Below are 6,391 nucleotides of genomic sequence, written 5' to 3' on the forward strand. Positions count from 1 at the left end.
CATCCTGAATATTTTTTAAAAAGGAGGAGTAGCGTAATGGTGCCTGCTGATTTATCCTCCATTGTATTCCAAAAACAATCATAACCTCAAACTATAAATTTACTATGCAATCTTGGACTCATCCACATTCCTCGCCCAATGTTTATGTCCTTTACAAACTAATTTATAAGTCAGCTGACCTATGTGGCCTACTTGCATGCTGTTTTTTAATGCATTAACATTATTTTTAGTTCCATATTCAAGGTTAATGAAATACACTGCAGAAACTATGCTGGTGATCAAAACGTGATTATGTTGCGCACCCTTCAAATTGAAATAATAAACTGGTTTGTGATGTTTTCTATTGGTTTGATTTGTTTGAAAAAAGAAAAAAAGTGAATACTTTCCCTCATCAAAAAGCTCCAGATCAGAGCCATAATCAGGAATCAGATTGTTCTGCCCCCATTAAATATCATATAATTAGGTCTTAAACTGTGAAATGCTTTGATGTGTAATTTTCTTTACCATGTTAATGTACTGCCTTAGCAATTGAATCTATAATACTAGATTCTCGTCTATACTCGTCTACTGCAGTGCAGAAATGTTAAACTGCAGACACACAGAATCAGGTAAACACAATCCCTGCCTAATATCAGCTTACTGATCACGGCAAAGCTGATATAAAGATAAATAAGGGTCATGAAGGTGTTACTGATTAATACTGATTAGTTTGTATGTGTGTGTCTGTGTTTGTGTGTCCACAGTCTGATCTACTTTGGATTGAAATAATCACACATTTCTGCAATTAAAAAACTCAACAGCAAGAACAGAAGACACAATGCTAGTCAGGCATGTAGAATCTAATAAAAATTCAGGAACCAAAACGTTTTTGTGTAAACTTTCAACAACAGCATACTTTTAAAAATAAGTAAATAAATACATAAAAAAATATAATATAATGCTGACATATATATCTGAAACTGCCTCAAGGCAATAAATGCTGCAAAGAGGCTAATTTTCGGCTGGGAAATGCTATCAAGGCACGTGACGTCGCAATTATGTGCAGTCTCTGTCTTGCTCTGTGAATTTATGGTAAGCAGATATGCCAGGGCATAAATTTTAATGAGGAAACATCCGCATCCGTAGTATTTGTACATTATACTCTAATACATGCTCTTAACTACAACCCACATGGGACGAATGCTGAAAGCAGTGCTAAATTAGATCAAAGTTAATGGCAGAGATGAATGTGTGAGTAAATATACTCTATGGCTTCAGATTTTATGTGTGTGGGCCAAGTTTTGCCTACAAAGAGAGTAAAAACGGAAGTCAACTGTCCCTATGAGGTAAACAGCTCGACCATTCAGTGTGCATTTTTGATAAATTAATGCTTTTATTCAGCAAAGACACTGATCAAACAGAGTAAAGACGCTTACAAATGTTACAAAAGATTTCTATTTCAAATAAACATTGTTCATTTGAACTTTTCATTTATCAAGACTCAAAGATTCATTAAATATAAAACACCAAAATTCTGAAAAAAAAATTCAGAAAGTCTTTGTCCTGATTCTGCCACGAGCAACTGATTTTCTGAATAAGGAAAGTACCAAATATAACACCAAACCGCATGTAATCTATGTGCCTGATACAAGAAATGAGGAGATGAAAGCATCTCTAAAATTACAGCTAGAGAATAGTGAATATTAAATTTCTCTCTTATTATTCCCCTATTATTATTATTNTTCTTCCTCATTGTTGTACACCAATATTGCTCTTACTTATAAATGTATATAATTCTATCAGCCATCTCTCCCTGCTCATTAAGAACAACTCTGCTTTTTCCCAGAAGCCCCAGTGTCGTAGCTCTACGTAGAGCCACCCTCTCGTCTTTTCCCAGCAGGGATGCCCTCTCACCCTTTCAACAGCACGGCAACTCCCCGACCTCATGCCCATGACATTCTAATATTACCTGGAAATCTCCTAGCATGCTTACTTTCTGTTAAACAGCTATCAAATTGTTGCCTCAGTTTTGGTTAAAGGGGTCACATCATGAAGAATCAAATCTAAGAAAAAAACTAATTCAAATGTACTTTAAAAACAAATATTAACTTCAGAATACCGAACCTCCCGAATATTTGATACTAGGAAAAAGTGTTTCCTTGTATCAAAAACCCAAAACATAAATTGCATTTACAAATCTACAATCAACTATTGACCAGATAATTGTCACAACGATAATTAAGATAGATAATAAGTAATAAAGAGGAAGTAGATCATATCCTAAACCAAAAAAGTGAAATAAAATATGTGAAATGCCAACTTTCTGCCTGCATGTGGCACCTGCTGCTATACATATGCTTCTGAGAATCCTAACATTAGGAAAAAGCTGTTGAACTTTATTTTTAACAGGGTTTCTAACTGTTACAATCTGTCCTTAACAGTTTGAACAGAACATTTCAGCACAGAATGGTCTGTAAATCTGTCACTTTGCAAAGGATGGAGGATGGAGCCATTTAAACTCTATCTGACCCAAACCCAAATGTGGCAGCAAGCTCTAAAATGATAAATGAAAAAAAGCTAATTCAGTGGGCAGAATGTATGAAAAAGTAGAAATACAGCAGTGTTGCACCTAAATATTTTAACAGTTCACTCCATGTCTCTGTAGTATCATTTTGGAGAATATCCACTACGCACACTCTTCTGTGTCAGCCACGTCACAAGGATGTGCTGTTTGAGTTCAAATCAAAGCATAAGTACATGTAGAAAATGTATCACGACTGACAGAAAAAAGTATGTAGTTTGTGTTCAGTGGATATTTTCCAAAATAGCACTACTGCCGAGACACACAGAGAAGATTTGTATTTCCTTTGCGTATAAAAAGTATTCTCATCTCTTCATGACATTCAGATTGAACTACTAATGGCAGATGGACTGTTTTGACAATTTTCATATTTTTACTTGGCAGTCAGGGACAGTCAAATCTAAATTCTTAAATTGTGCTCCGAAGATGAACAAAGCTTTTGCATGTTTGGAACGACACTAATAAAAAAAATAATTATGACATGCCTAGTAGTGACCAACTGTATTTAATCTGATCCATCTCCAATTATTGGTCAGATTCAGAGTCTTTTCAAAGACTGCTTCATCCAGCCTCAATAGCTTCTTTGCCTTAGCTAAAAGTGGTTGTATAATCAAGGGCCGTATAGCTTAGGATCACTGCCAGTCTTTCATTGCTCTCTCTCTCTCTATCTCAGTTTAGGCCTTTGTTTCCCTCCCTAGAGAGAGAAATACAACCCACACAACATGTTGGATAGAGAAAGTAACTGTGTGTGTGTGTGTGTGTGTGTGTGTNCAGCAATCCCACTTTCCTCTTAACAACGTTGCAGAACAGAACACCTGAAGGGTTTGCCGTTTGACATCCCATAATGCCATGCTAACATGAGGCAGCGGTGGAAAACGCTCACTGGAGTTTAAATGTAAATGCGACCGTCGCATTAGCAGCAGGAACAGTTTAGTTATGACAGCGCAAATCTGCAGCTCTCTAGAAAGGCTTACCAACACTTACACAAACACCACTAATGGCTACACAAATACAACGACAACAACATATTTGGACACGAAGACACACTTAATAAATAGCTTTAACTGCAATGATGACAATATGAAACCAGAAGTTGAATCTCTAAATAAATGCTCAAGCTTTTCTTATAATTATTAATTTTTATAAAGCATGTGTGCAATTACTTTTAACAAAATAAAAGTCATTTTTAGAGATTGCATTTGCATATATATATATATAGACAATTATATAGGTTGCTAGATAAGACAGCTATGATTTATTGGTTGAGAAGCCAACATATGACCATGTATGACTTGGTCATCATTATGTAATAAGTCTTGGAGATTCCCACACTACACATGTCTATTAGCCAGTCTGTCAATGTGTCTCAATGGCCACAAACAGCTTGAAATCCTCTTAAAGTGGTCTTGTAAATCAGCTGCCAGAGAAGCTCAGGTAAAGTACACCAAAGGTGATTGGGTGTGTGTGTGTGTGTCTGTGTCTATCTACAGCCTAGGAGGGCCAGATTTAGAGCAGCTACAAGCCCTGCAGTGCTTAAGCACATCCAGACAGGAGCGTATCAGCAGCAGTGCCCAGCTCTACAAGGGTCTACGTGCTGCAAATAACCCTTTTGAGGTGACATGCTTGTAAAACTAAGCCTGGACAACAGTTAAGCGGTTAGTACATCCGGACTGAATCTGCATACTTTTCTGGGCTGATTTGGAGAAGAAAACTCCAGGATGTTGAATGTGCTTGAACGTAGTTAAATGTGACAAACACAAATGTATACACACACAAAAATCTAAATCATTAACATGTATTTTTAGTAAATTGCATGTATAATATAAAATTTTCATTCAGTACAAATTCAATATCTAAATATTTTATCCCCACTAGAGAGAGAGAGAGAGAGAGAGAGAGAGAGAGAGAGATTTTTTAAATAACTATATACACACCTATAGATGAAGGCAAATGCAATCTAAAAGTAATAATAGGTCAAATGAGCATGGACAAATAAATATGTAACACTGAACAACACCAACCAACCAAGCAAACAATCAATCAATAAAAAAGTCTAATATTGACTTGTATCCAACATGCTACTGATGCTACTGCCCATAACTCTTCAAGAAATAGCCAAAACTCAACAGGATTATCATGCGCAGATTACTTTGCAGCAGAAATTGTTTATTAAAAATATTACTAGAATAATATTAGAATGTCAGTTTATTTTGATAATGCTGACAGCTGGGCTCCGACCTTACTGGAGCTCATGGGCTCATGTTGGACTGAAGATGCCCCAGGATCTCCAGTGAAATGTGCCAGACCCAGGAGCAGCACAGTCATGCTGGAGTCATAAGAGCACGTGAGCGCTATACCGTAAGACAAATCACACACTCCAACATCTTCAGCTTCCAGTAATACTCACCGCATTCAAATATGTGCAAGATATTTCACAGCTGCTCATAAAATAGCAATCATATCCTAAACACATCTACACTACAGTGCATTTCTAATGTAAGGACATATTTAAAAAGAATATCCTCCTATTGTCTTCTGGTGGATTTATGGTCAAGTCACAAGTTGCACATCAGAACTGAACAAATTATAAGCTTTTTAAAGCCACCTCTAAAAATAACAGCACCAGCCTTTAAATATAATTCCTTTGAGGAGTTTTAGACATGAATATGTAAGAGAGGGCTTGTTGAGTAGAGTCAAGGAGGAGAAAGAATGGAGGTCAAGCAGAGTGAGATAACTGGGGTAAGGAAAAAAGGAAAAACGGAGCAACAGAGAGTGCAATTTCTCATTTCCCCTCAGCCTCAGTGTGGCGTAACGGTCTCTAGAGATGAAGAGGAGCAAAGGGGAGCATAGCAAGCTGGCAGCCCACAGATATGCCACTCAGGATGCCATCTGCGATCAACACTGGTGCTCCATCCTTCAGCAGCCCTGCTGGCACGGATATAAACTCATCCAATGTGGCAGACGTGGATATCAGACTTATGGTGTTAAAATGTACATGCATAAAATTGCACTTACACTATGTTAAATTACACAACACTCAAAATGTCTCAACTTTCACCTACTTCCGGGCATGAAAATGTCTGTAAGAGACTTGGTTGTCCTGTGCTTAAACAAGGATCTGTTAAGATTCAGTAAAGCAGTGCACTTCTCACAGAAAGCATTGAATTCCCGCACCTCATTTAACACTACAGCATTCAGACATATGTAGGCCAATGGGAGAAACTCAAACACACTTGCTAGGATACAGTTATGTTGCCCTGGCAACTGCTTCCACTGCATATGTCTTCCTCAGATGGACTGAGTCAGTTTGTCACCTTTATTGCTAGTTTTGGGTTTTGTCGTATATTATGAGATGGACCACGAGGGTGTTAAAATAGCTCTCTAAAAGGATTTGAAATTGATTACTTATACACTAATATACTTCAAAAGATACTTACCAAGGCTATATTTATTTAATTAAAAATGCATTTTATTACTTATTTTTAAAATGTAACATTTTCTGTGATTGCAAAACTACATTTTCAGAATCCATTACTCCAGTTTTTTAGTGTCACATAATCCTTCAGAAATCATCATAATATGCTGAACTGGTGCTCAAACATTTATCAGTATTACCAATAAAAACAGTTGTACTGCATAATATTTTTTTAATTAATAAAAAGTACCAACACATCTGATCGAATCATTGGATTCTTGCTGAAAAAAATATCAAAAAATTAATTAAATCATACTCAAAACTAGCTAGAATGCTACTTTATGTTAAATAAATAAGTAAAAAAAAACCTTTATCCTATCTCTACAAAAATTTGCTTTGAGGAGCAAAATGAGACT

At 36.4% G+C, this 6,391-nt stretch overlaps 1 protein-coding gene across 1 annotated transcript in view; it reads right to left on the minus strand.

Moving 5' to 3' along the window:
• Positions 1-6,391, minus strand: part of LOC122357521 (prominin-1-A-like) — a 28,767-nt gene that overhangs the window by 20,596 nt on the left and 1,780 nt on the right. The window lies entirely within an intron of this gene.

The sequence above is a fragment of the Puntigrus tetrazona genome, chromosome 14 (assembly GCF_018831695.1).
Source record: "Puntigrus tetrazona isolate hp1 chromosome 14, ASM1883169v1, whole genome shotgun sequence".
In the NCBI taxonomy this organism is placed as follows: Eukaryota; Metazoa; Chordata; class Actinopteri; order Cypriniformes; family Cyprinidae; genus Puntigrus; species Puntigrus tetrazona.